Source organism: Bidens hawaiensis, unplaced genomic scaffold (assembly GCF_021521415.1).
Source record: "Bidens hawaiensis isolate Kalapana, Puna unplaced genomic scaffold, B.hawaiensis_p1.1 tig00000055_1, whole genome shotgun sequence".
NCBI lineage: Eukaryota > Viridiplantae > Streptophyta > Magnoliopsida > Asterales > Asteraceae > Bidens > Bidens hawaiensis.
The window spans coordinates 1,460,359-1,474,204 of NW_027491016.1; the positions used below are offsets into that span (position 1 = coordinate 1,460,359).

Sequence of the window (13,846 nt, forward strand, 5' to 3'; positions counted from 1 at the left end):
GGAATTAAAAGAAAAGTTGATGAGGAAAATTAATTAAGAAATAAAAACTTATGATATATTGGAATGAAATAAAGTGATGAAGATTATGTGTGTTTGGGTGGGTGGTGATGGTCACGTAAAGAAACGGATCAACGACACCTACGCCATTATCGTTAAACATGTAGTACGTGTAGCTTAATTTCACTAAGCTAAAGTTACGCTATTAAATTTTAATAATAAGGCTAAGGTTAAAAACTTAAAATATAAAATAAGAAATATGAGTTTTGTCGAAAGGATAAGAAGGATTCTAGTCTATTGATTGTAGACTTGAATGGTTGAGATTAGTTTAAGTAGAAAAATGAAGCGTAAATAGGAGAGAAGGGCATAAAAGTAATTACCCACATTTGTTGACTTTTTATCGGCACATGCAAGCCACATGTTAAATTCCTCAATCATTTTAAAATGTCAATAATTTTTTTATACAAAATTTTTTTATAAAAAATAAAATCACCATAATAACGAGTGTTTTTTTATCTTTAATATGAGTACCATATTATTATATAAAAATTAAAAAAAAATTGGTGGGTTTTTTATACATTTTGTTATAGGTTCTAATCATTGTGTTTTACCCGTTGTGTTTTTATCATAGCGTTTATCGATTTAGGTATATAAAAAAACATGATTAACTAGATTATTTCGTTGTGTCTTAGTATAGTGGTTTTTTAGCATTGTGTTTTATCATTGTGTTTTTCATAGTATTTTTTCATTGTGTTTTAGTATTTTGTTTTTTTATTGTGTTTTTCATAGTATTTTTTCATTGTGTTTTAGCATTGTGTTTTTTTATTATGTTTTTTCATTGTGTTTTTCTTAGTATTTTTTCATTGTGTTTTAGCGTATTGTTTTTTTCATTGCGTTTAGTATAGTGTTTTCTATCATTGTGTTTTTCATATTGTCATCTCCAATATCAACACCTAATTACACTGAATCAACAATGCGGGAAAAAGGAATTCTAATTACACAATTGATTTTAATGAAATATTGAATCTGATTATAGTTTTTGTAATGCACAGTTAATTCAGTGCATTTGGAATATCAACATATGGCCTAAAGATTTTGTCCCCTGCTAAAATGCACCAGATTCATTATGCTAAACTACACAGACACCTAGTTACACCAAGTTCTATCACAGTTCATCAATGGCGACAAAGCGAAAGTCTGTCGTGATTGTAAGGTCGACGGTGTCAAGCAGCGGAGGATGCAGCATCAAACGAGTGAAATCGATCACGGCCTTTGATTTGAACACAGTGTCACGGCGGCAGAGACGGAAGGTCTGTTATTCCTTACCGTGTTGACGTGATGCCATTGTAAGGGATTTGTACAGATTAACGGCGATTAACGATGGTGGTGGCAATGGGCGGTGGAGTGGTGACCGTGAATGGTGGACTGTGGATGTTAGGTGACGTTTGTGATCATGAATAGGGTTTTTTATATGTAGGGTATAATTTGTGATGACCAAAATGCCCCCAACCTTTGTTTTTCTAGTTTGTCACATGTAACTTTATTATTATCACTTCCTAGCCTTCTTAGAAATATTAAATTTTCTATTTGAACTCAACTCATTAATAATAATAATAATAATAATAATAATAATAATAATAATAATTATTATTATTATTATTATTATTATTATTAATGCCGTTATCAAATGGAGTCTAGCTTAGTGGTCTATGTGCATGTACGTGCGTTAGGTTACTAGACTGCTAGTTATTAGTATACTGTCAAAATACTCGTATAGCATATGAGATTAAAATACATATAATTAAAATGGTGTTTATTTGATTGGTAAGACTTGAGACAGTAACTCGACGTAAATTTGATTGATTTCGGTTACATTTTTGGTGGTACCGGAACTAAAAAAACTTGTGCAAATTATGATTAAAAAAAATATTTTTAAAACAACGTTTATTCGATGGGTAAAACTCGGACGTTGCAGCATCGAATCAACACGAATTGGTTGGTGTCGATTGAGTTTGTTACATTACCGAAACTATAACAAAGATAATTTACATAAGCAAAGAAAACATTAAAAAAATCAAAACGTTGTTTTTGGTCATCGACCATCAATATATATTTAAAATAAGGCCTAGGGCAAACTTGGCAAAGTTAACGGGTGGGACACCACTCTCTTCATGAGTCAAGGGCGATAAAAGGGAAGATGGATTAAAGTGTTAACTGACTTTAAAATACTCTACGTTCACACACAATAATTTAATAATTATTTTAAAATTAAATGGAGGGGGGTTAAGCGAGTTTATACAATTTTTTAGGATGAGGTGGAGTGAAAATGGGTAAAGTGATGTAACCCCTACGTGAAGTTAAAAGGCAAGAGACGATTTCCAACCATTCCAATCATCTAAAGATCAATCCTAATGACGCTTATCATCCGAATTGAAGATTCAATGAACACGATGAGCGGCTAGTCTCTTCGAGGAATACACGCGATGTAGAGTATTGTACTTTTTCAGTTTTTCTCATGTTTTATAACTGATTATTTGTAATTAGTGATTATTGATCTATGAACATTGATGTTTTCTCATGTTTTAAACTAGTTAGGGTAAGTGCACGTTATACTGACCTCATACTCTTTATGGTTCGACACGCTACTTACCCTAACTAGTTTAAGATGATTAAAAACACTTATTTATTCTTATTTTTTATTAGACCGCGATAATCTACATCAGTATATTTATTCTTATTTTTTATTAGACCGCGATAATCTACATCAGTAGCTATATATAGCAGGATTAGTTTCATAAGTCGCATTATAAAATTGTGAGAAAGGGTTAGTTATTGAGACAAGAATTAGACAAGAAACTTTGTAAGAGCGGTCTACTACGAAGAGGCCACGCGCATATTGATGGAAATCAAAATCAAAGTGAAGCTATATTTATTCGCACCCTGCAATAAAAAATATATCAGAAAAGTAGAAGAATTGTACTGGAAAAGATGTACCATTGAAGTTACTAAAATAGTTGGTCCCATACTTCTTGTTTACATTATCAAATATAGTAAAGTGGTTTTCCCCACCCTTTTCTAAGTGTTACTAGGAACAAGAATATTTCAATTCCCAAATAATAAAATTGATCGGACCAAATATTTTACCCAATAAATAACTTTCTTGTAGCGTATAACTAATTAAATAGACCTATAATTGCATATTTTGTTTTTACTTTCAAAATAATACATATATATTAAATCGAATTTATATTTGTAATGAAAATGAAAAGCAAAACAAAAATAGTTAATTTAATCCTTTTAATTTCTAAGACATTTTGAATTTGCTATTGGAGACGGCAAATAGCCTAAATTTGATTGTGTATTTAGATATATGATAGATAAAATACTGGATTTTGTTGGGCTAAAGTATCATTTCCCCGCTAGAATGCGTTTTGAGTCGTATCACTAAGTACCTAGTCAACCTCGACTACTTGATGCAACGATCATACATTGGATTGGATTTTTAAAGCTTATACTGTATACATAGTGGTAACATCCGATTAAATACACACGCCATTAGCCACATGCGTATAATATTGTTTATTGTGGGCGGAGACAACAAACACCGATGATAGAATTTGCCTACCTAAGAATATGACATAAATAGAATAAATAAAGATGAACGTTTCATAATGATGAATTGATATTAGGGGATATGCTGATAATGATAAGATAAAAAGATATCCATGATAAGAATGAAGAAAAGACTAAGTATCTTGAAAATGAAAGAAAGCTATTATCTTATGTTACAAGTCATGCATGTTTTAGAAAATTAATCATTTGTTAGGGTATTCGGAGTGGACATGGGGAATCCACTTTAGGAAAAAAAAAAGGGTTGCAAGACCCGCATGGCATTTAGGATTTTTATCTAATGAGGTCTCATTTTTTTGGTGTTCAGATTTATCCGGTCGATTGTTATTTTGATCGGGTCAAGACTAGGAATATAATAAAAAATATCGTAATAAAAAGAAATATAATCATTAGTTATTAGAAAACTCATAAAATACGATATCATTTAAAACGAGAAAAAAAACATTACAATTTTTTAAAGTTCTTTCCTACGACTTTTCACATTTTGAAAACGAGCCATTACATCTTCGACTGTCATGTTGGCAAAAAGCTCTATTTTGATATAACAACGTGCAGTTACTAATATAAAGTCAGCGGCGTAGCCAGAACATTTCAATCGAAGGGTTTTACAACATAAACATTTTTTATACTATAACTGAACCTCCAAAGCTACGTAATTATATGAATATCTTTTATTAAAAGCTTAACTTGAATTGTTTTTTTCGTAATATCCTAATAACATGGCTCTAAAAAAAAGATGTTCCTTAATTATATATTCTGTTGTAAAAATAGAAAAAGAAACGAATTCAATAAATTTAAATGTAAATACTAAATAGTAAAAAGTATTCTTTAATTATATATTTTGTTAAAAGGATTGAAAAATTTAAAAAAAAAGACAAATAAATTAATAACAGTTAATCGTAAATAAACCAAGAACCAAATTAATAAAGTGAGAATTAATAAAAGAAAAGATAACTAGCTAAAACTAATGATTAATTTATTTAATTTCTAGAAGGAAAAAAGAAAATAGAAAGCGTAATATCTATTTTAAATAGCATACGATAAATATATGGGCTACAGTCATTGAGTGGCTAAAAATGCCATCACATGGAAAAAAAGACATTCATTATACCTCATGGAAAAAACAAAAACGAACATGAATCGAACAAGCAACCTGTCATTTGTAGAAGGAAGGGCTTACCATTACACCACATCAGTATTATAAGTATGTGTTCCGTCTACTCATTTACATGGGGTCCTTCAAAAATTCAATATATCGTCTCTAGGAAAATTTTAAAGAACATTGGTGTATCGGGACCCCGGTCTTTTCTATATGGGTCTGCCCCTGCCGCATGGTGAGGGTAGTGTTCCGGTACCCCAACTTCCAACCCTCTCACACACTTTCGTCACCATCTAGAAGTAGAGCCCAAGCCTTCCTGACTTTCTCCCAGAATTTGTCAGACGTGGACCCTCTTCCCAAGCTGGTGAGCGGGGTGGACTCCGAGTACCTTTACGTTTAATTATAAAACCGTGGCCAAAGAATTCATGAATTGGTTGTGCTTAAGAGGAGTGTATTATGATATCTTTGATATAATAATCAACCTCTTACATCACTTAACTTTTATCACTAATGACACCTATATTGCAAGTATGGTCTATTTGTACAACACAAATGAATCGATGTGACGATGAGTAACTAAACATCGTCTAGACTTGATTACGTCTTTAACTCTGTTATTATATATTATGTTGTGTCACTTGAACTATGCATACTATTACTTTAAATCAATAATAACTAACATCAGATGTGTTTTTCTAAATGACAATTTGACAACCCACACACACATACTAATGGTACTCATAGATTTATACTTTTGTCCATCATGAAACTAAAGCTCATTATCACTTCGTGAGAAAACATCATTATCCACATACTTAGAATATCACGGAGCTAGAAGCCCCTTGGTAGGGGTGTGTATGAAACTAAACCAACCGAGCCGAAAACACAAAATTGGAAAATCGAACCCGAATGAAAACAGAGGGTTTCGTTTTATGTTTTTGTAAAAATTGAACCCAAGGTTCGATTTTGCATGTTATAAATATCGAACCAAACCGAATTTATAAAATTTCTCTTTTTGGTTTTTTAACTTTAAATAATTTATTATAATTTAATAAATATGCTACTCAAGTATTTTAGCATAAATAAATGTATAACAAACAAGTAGTTAATTCACAGAGTGATTTAGGCCCAAGTTCATTTTTTTGAGCCATTTTATTTTTCGGACCAAAACTTTTGAATTGAATTGGTAAAACCGAAGCTGAAAACCAAAGGCAAACGGCTTTCAAAATTCAAATACTAAAATCTTGGTTTATTCGGTTTTAACCTCCACAAACCGACCCGCGCACACTCCTTCAACCATGCCCTTCGTAAGAATCAAACATGCAATTACAATTTGTGTTCCATAACTTGAAATTTTGAATGATAAAAAGGTTAATTTGTATTAACAATTGCATTGGGCCGGTCCGTTACCGTTATTATCAGGGTTGGGCTACCACCAATAGCAAACAGCAATGTAACATTCATATTTTGTTATTGTTTGATGAAATTGATCGCTTTAATAAGGTTGTGCACTTGTGCTCAATCTTAACGCCTTGTAGATGGTTGCATTTATAAAATTTATATTTTCATATATTTTTAGCTTTTATATCTCAATTTCATGTATTTATTTTACTGCATTTCATGTATTTATAAGTAAAAACGTTGATTGGCTCATTATGCTAAGTTTAAAATGTTAACCGATCTATTAACCGAACCGAACTAAAAAACGACATACTAACCGGAATAGCCTTTCTATTAAACGAACCGAGGATAATACAATGTATCAAGTTCTATATTTGTATAACTTTTATTGATTTTTTAAAATTTGTTTTATTAATCATTTGTAACTTTGAATGTTCATATCCTCAGACCTCAATAACACACTTCTTTGTATACATTGAATTATGCTAGGCTTTGATTTAGATTATGAAAGATGTTTTTATAAATAACTTAGTCATTTTTAAGTGATGATCAGCTTATTTAAATATATGTAATTTTATCCACGGTAGTCCTATTGCTCGACTCTTCAAATTTTGTCTCCCTTCTACGGTTGAAGCATGATACGACAATAACATCAACCATAGTTGTTTTGTCCATGAATTGTTAGCATTTTTGCTTTGATGTTTCGGCCATATGGACATCTATCAAGGAACTGTAACTTAGAGGTCGATTTTCAGGTTAACCCGATTCACATGCCAATGGCTCTATGGCGGGGCTCCTCTGTTGGGACACAAACCACGGTGGTACTTATCATTACTTGACCTGATGAAGATACTGCATTTTTTAGGGTCCAAGTTAAAAAAAAAAGGCAAAAACAATGGTTATTGATGCCAAATAAAACGTCTTAATCAATTTGTCATATCAAGTTTGATTAATCACACAAAAGTATATAGTGTATTTTTTAAAAATATATAGTCTATGATCTCCAAAAATATTGAATGAGCATTGTTGATCAATTATCGTCAAACTACAAAAATCAAAGATAGTTGACATTTTAATTGCTAACGAGCCGGCAGTAGAGTAATAAGGAAAAGACTTATTTTATGTGATCTAGGTTCAACTCTAATCCCCCATCATTTAGATTCAGTGGCACCAGGTTATGATGAAAGACTAGGCGAGTATGTGACATTCACTACTTGAATCCTTCAATTGAACGAGTTTTATTTTACCAAAATGTCGTGCCTTCGGGCGAGTATTCATAGGCGTTGGTTTCAGTGAGGGTTTTCTCCGGATTGGAAGATGAGTATTTCTCGATATAGTGAATTTAGCCAGTAACCTATTTGAAGAATTCGTTAACGTTTAAAAAAAAGTTGACCTTTTGATTTATGTTCCAAACAAAAAATAATAAAAAAAAGTAGAAAAAAATGAATAGAATCAAAGTAATTAGATACAGGGCGGCGGCTTTTATTTACATTTTGGTCCCCTTAGACTTGACCCATTCGTCTTTCAGTAAACAAAAACGGCTAAACTACAAAAATAGTCCCTCTAGTATCGTCTTAAACCATATTCTGTACTTTGATTGATAATATGGTGGAATCATGAGTTTCGTCTCTCCAAAATAACTTTGGAGCATTGAACCATTGTTCAATATATGAAACCAAGAGGTCCGGATCGTACGAAATATATCAGAAGTCATGAGTTTCAGATATCAGCACCGCCTCAAGTTGATAAAAAGTACATTCTGGTCCGACATTGACAAGTAGCTAACAAGGATAACCATTATCAACGATTAATAATGCATGTCAGCTACAAGCTTCGACATGGCATCCTGTAGGTTTGACATAGAGTACCTGCTACTAAATAATAACGGTCTATGGAATCACATGGCACATTGGTAGAAAAGTTCAAAAGGCATTCTATACTTTGACTATAAATACTTTTGTGATTAATATCTCAAAAATCCCTACATATTCTCACGACATAGTCCGGTCATATGAAGATATATTCCCCGCTATGACGAGGCTAACAACTGTTTTTATATGCAACAATTCGAAAAGATCTTGAACTAACGTTCTTCTGGTTTTCCATCGTTATGAATCACTCATGTCCAACCAGGAAATCTTTTGTACCAATAATTTTTGTATTCAGTAATTATATTATATGTATATTTAATTATCTTTCCTCTTTTAATTTCTATAGCACATATGAAGGAAAACTTCTCTCAATAATACATTAATAACACAAGCTTTTAAATATTTCATTAAAGTCACTTAAGGTTTCTTTTTTCTTTAAAATCAGTGTACTTTTGTTAAGTATTTTAATCGTGTGTGATTATTTTTAAATGTTAATTTTTGTAAAAATTAAATAAGGTAAATAAAACATATGTAAACATTGATTGCTAAAGTAACTTAACGTATGAGATAATGGTAAGAAAAAAAATTCTAACTAAATAATAATATACTTTCATAACTATTTAACACCAGTCAAACTATAAAAAAAAACACTAAATAGTAACCAAGATTATGTATGTTTCGTTTCCTTAAACAATTATGAAAAAATATACAAGATTTACACACCTCATGAAAATGAGTAATTTAAAGCAACATAAAATATCAACCGATTTTAATGAGACTTTGAAAGAAGAAGGCATCGTTGCCCAACCAATCAGATCAGTCACCAGGGAAAAACATGGCAAGTCCTGATCTAAAGATGTTGCTTGGTGAAGGTGGCTTGCTTCTCTGTTCACGGGGAATGAATGTAAACCAATTGTTGACAGAGATGATTAGCTTGGGAAGCTAGACTTTCTTCTCTGCTCATTTTGGAAGAACTTAGTTGCCATCGTGTAATATAAATAAGTGGAAACACGTGTGGTTTATAATCATCTGCTTGCTTACATAACATATATTATTTTTTGAAAGATAAAATATTATAGCTATTGTTAAGAAATAAATAGGTAAATTTAAATTACGGATCTCCCAAAAATAATCATTTCTTGAAGCAACTTGTAGGTATTTTAGTATTTATATGTCTTGCCATCATAGTACCATATCATAGTACCATATGGACGTTAGTTTGTTAATATAAAATATGCTTTTTGACATTTTCTCACATGTTTAGTGAAGTATGGTTGTTTATCTTATGTGATAACAATATAACATGAAACTTGGTTAGCATGTCAAAATTCTAAATTGACATGATAATATGTTATTTTCTTCGATTATTTGTTACTTTAGTTATTTTACCAATAACACCTTTTAATTGCTCTATAGTATTCCAATGCTACATTGTTTTATTTGGGACGAATGAGAATTTATATTATATTAAACTCTCTTTGAAATATTATTTGTACGGCATTTGAGATGGCAAAGGACAAAAATGGAATCAATGAATGATTCTCTGATACAACACCAAGAAAAATATCTTTTATTATTATTTTAAATTTTAAATTCTTAATTTAATTATTGTTTAGTTTATCTTTTCATTGATTTAAGTTTTAAAGAAGAATTATTCCTAGATCATTTGAGTAAAACCGTGGATTCGATATCATTCTGTTTGAAAAACGAGAAAACTTCATAAGAGGTGAGTGGGTGAAGAGAAAAAGAATGAGCAATAATTGAGTGAAGATATTTACAATTCATTCAAATTAAAGGGCCTAACCAAGAAATGTACTGCATGTGTTGGGCCATACTTTCATTTGACTTCATAGTGAGAGTGACCGTATTACACAAGCCATTTGCCATGGCCCGTTGGAAAAAGAAGATTAAAACGAATTTATTACATGGTTGTTGACGGGTCCCAACATAAGATATTAAGATATATTGATGATAATCTAAAATTAATAAACTGATAATTAAGGATTTGTTTATACGTTTATGATTAAGGAAACACATACACCATCCTTAGAAAACCATAAAAAAAAAAAAAAAGTTTTGTTAACATATTATGAGGTTTCCGTTTTCTTTCATCAATTTCTTGTAAGCAGATACGTACTTCTAGCAACCTATGAAAAAGCAACTTTACATAAAGAGAGCCAAGCACAACAAGGTATATGGGCAATATCATCGTACCTTTAGTCATTTGTAATCTTGGACGTTTTTGCAAGAATGTTTGATCCAAATTTGTCATGACTTGAAAGCGAAATGAGAATTATCAAGTATGGTAACCTATTATTTGTATATAGTGTTTTTTAATCAAGATCTGTATCTAGGCACGGATTCAAATATGAACCATTATAAGCATTTACAAGAATTTGTCTCGATTATCATATCCGATGAGAATGATCATTACGAGCCACTACTATCCTTACAATTGTCGTAACCATCTAGAAAACTATTAAGTCTATAAATAATAGTTTTGTCTTCTTCATTGAGGTATCATCTATAAGTTCCTAAACTTTAAATTGTTGTTCATAACATTGTAGGAGATGGCCAACCGATTCGATATTGAACAGTCGTATGGAGATGACCAACCAATTAATTTTTCTTTCCGTCCAATCAACTAATAGTAGCGTAAAGAGTTAAGCACGAATTTCTAGATGAGGCAAAGGAGGTACAAGCAGCTACCTTTTTACCCTTTTACGGAATATATGCATTTGATACTCAACTAGTACACTTGATATTTTTCCCTTTGAACAATCTTAGTTCTTACTTTCACACAACATAAAAAGGGCTTTGAATTTACTTAAAATACTTTTATAAATAAAAGTCAATTAATGGGAGATGCCAATTAAAAGCATTTATCAACTTAAGCAACTTGCATTTAAATAATGAATATACTTAAATCCAAATCAATTGGTTGCTTGGTCTATGATCTGCCGCCAAATATGATCTACCATTTTATTTTTCTTTATTCAAAGTCTTCTCAGGAGGTCAATCACCATTCTTTGACACCTATATATCATCTTGTCTTTCTTGCAACACTTCCAAACATAACCATAATTCTCATCATCAAGAGCCTGCCAAAATTGGTGATAAACTTAAGACATTCATGATGTTTTTATTCACATGTTCGCAATGTTTCCGCTCAACTTCAAATGACAAGTTGGTGATCCATAAGAATGATAGAGGTGAGTAGCATTAGTTTCATAATATTTTCTTGAATAAAGATGAATGATTATGGTTATGAATGATTGAACCAAAGAGATGAAATTGTGAAATATAGGTGGAGAAATGGCTACAAAATTCAGGCTATTTTCATATCATGAGTTGATGATTGCTTGTGATGGTTTCAGTTCCAAGAACAAAGTCGGAGAGGGAGGATTTGGGGCTGTTTACAAGGTCACTTTAATTCATTTCCCATATATGATTCGCTGGTGGAAATCAAATTTGTTTTGTTTTTTTTTAAAGCTAAACTCCAATTTGGTTTTTTGTTACCAGCAAAATATTCCTGACACATCAATTTAAGTTATTATTATTAATTTTTTAATAAAGATATTTTATATATATTTTTGTAAGAGTCAACTCAAATACTCTGTTTGCTTTATTTTCTTATACATGAATAATGTTATGTGATGTAAGTACTATCTTGTTTTGCTATTTTATTTAGCCTTTATGTTTACAATATTTTTGTTTTAATTTATTTATCAGGTACTAAACTTTTGCATATATTTTGATGTGAGTTTTGTATCTAATGTTTCCACTAACGTTTTTATTTAAGTTGATATATTATTTTGTGTATATGTTAATATGCATGCAATTAGATAAAATAATATGAAATGACAATAATCAAGCAATATGTGAGTTATATATCTAACTAGGTTATTGGCCCGTGTACGACACGGGTGGAAATATAGAAATCGTAAAACAAACACATATATAATTTCAAAAGACAAGTTATTTTTTAATATATTTTTTGAGACAACATGATTTTTAATTGCAATTCATATTCATACGCAAACAAAGTATTGAAATACATAAACTTACAATCAATTCCTAATTGTTATCCGATCCGATTCTAGAAACATTACTCATCAGGGAGTTGTACTATGACTTTATTTTGTGTATTGTATAAATCATCTCCCTGTTACAAATGAGTTTACATTATAAGTTTATATTGTTTTTACAACTTACAGGGTCGACTCAGTGATGGGACTATCGTGGCGATAAAAGTGCTATCCATTGAACTTGAATCAATGAGGCGAACGTGAATTCATATCCGAAATCGCTGCACTATGCGATGTTCAACACGAAAATCTCGTAAATCTTTACGGGTGTTGCGTTGAAGGAGCCAAAAGATGTTTGGTATACGATTATATGAAAACAACAGCCTTGCATACCGCTTTCTAGGTATTAGGGGATGTTTGGGATTGAGTATTTTCACCAACTTATAACTTATTAACTTTTTGAAAAATAATAAGGTGTTTGGATTGCTTATATTGTGAGAGAAAAAGTTTCATAAGTTATACTTTTGTAACTTACTAACTTAATGAAAAGTTATAAGGAGTTAAAATAAGGAATTCCAAACACCCCCTAATTACCAATGTAAAACATGTTCTTTATGTTGTAGTGACAGTTAATAATTGACTACTATTGTTTGTTTGATGCATAGGTGGTGACCAAAACAGAAATAGTTTTAGTTGGACAAGGAGGAAGAATGTTTCATTAGGAGTGGCTAAAGCATTAGCATATCTTCATGAAGAGAAAACCCCTCATATAGTTCATAGAGATATCAAAGCAAGCAATGTGCTTCTAGATCACAATTTCAATCCCAAAGTTGCGGATTTCGGACTTGCAAGATTATTTCATGACGACACATCTCATATTAGCACACGTGTTGCGGGTACATTGTAAGTCCTAAATATACATGTCTTGTTCTTTTTCCTTTTTGTTTCTTGTACAATGTCATTGACATATGCTGTTTCAAGAGGGTATCTATCACCAGAGTATGCTATTACTGGGCGTTTGACTAGAAAATCCGATGTTTATAGCTTTGGAGTACTGCTTCTAGAAATAATAACTGGACGGTCAATCGTTGAGTTTGATATAGAGCATGGAGAACATTTCTTGGTTGATAAGGTAGAAATTCTACTCTAAATGTGCTTAATGTGTTAATGATTTATGCAAATATGTTTTGTGACATATAGGCATGGGATATGTATAATTGTGACTGTTTGGTTGAGCTATTGGACCCGGTGTTGTTGAAAGGTGACGATGAGAGGCTAAGAGACGAAGCAGTGCGGTTCATGAAGGTTGGGCTACTATGTGTTCAAGAAGCCACAAAGCTTAGGCCTCGAATGTCTATAGTCATAAAGATGTTAAGTGATGAAACGAGTGTACAAGGAGTGATGATTTCGAAACCGGGGTTCTTGGCTGATCTTATGGATGTTAAACTTGATAAGAAAAATTCTACTAAAAGTTTTTGATGGTTAGTTTAGTCATTAATGTCTAGTTTGGATACTAACATATATATAAAGTATAATAAATTATGTAAATGATACAGACAGTTTTGATACTAACGTAATAATGCTTGTCAATATCTTATGTTTGTATTCGCGACACACACCATAACTTAATCCTAAAAACAATGGCATGTTGCTAAATTTATTACGGAGTAATCATATGTTAACCAGGAAACCAAAGGATTAGAATTGATCCTTAGTGATTTTTGTGATTACCATGGTACACCATAACTAGGAAATTAAAAATATGTAATTACCTTTATTGTCTATTTTATTATTATTATTATTATTATTATTATTATTAT

General features: G+C 31.3%; 1 pseudogene across 1 annotated transcript; it reads left to right on the top strand.

Moving 5' to 3' along the window:
• The first annotated feature begins 11,131 nt into the window (after nucleotides 1-11,131).
• LOC143631809 (putative serine/threonine-protein kinase) lies at nucleotides 11,132-13,627 on the top strand (annotated as a pseudogene). Its single transcript, XR_013153441.1, has 6 exons — nucleotides 11,132-11,210; nucleotides 11,306-11,421; nucleotides 12,216-12,429; nucleotides 12,692-12,929; nucleotides 13,008-13,158; nucleotides 13,227-13,627. The product of XR_013153441.1 is annotated as a putative serine/threonine-protein kinase (transcript).
• Nucleotides 13,628-13,846: the final 219 nt, after the last annotated feature.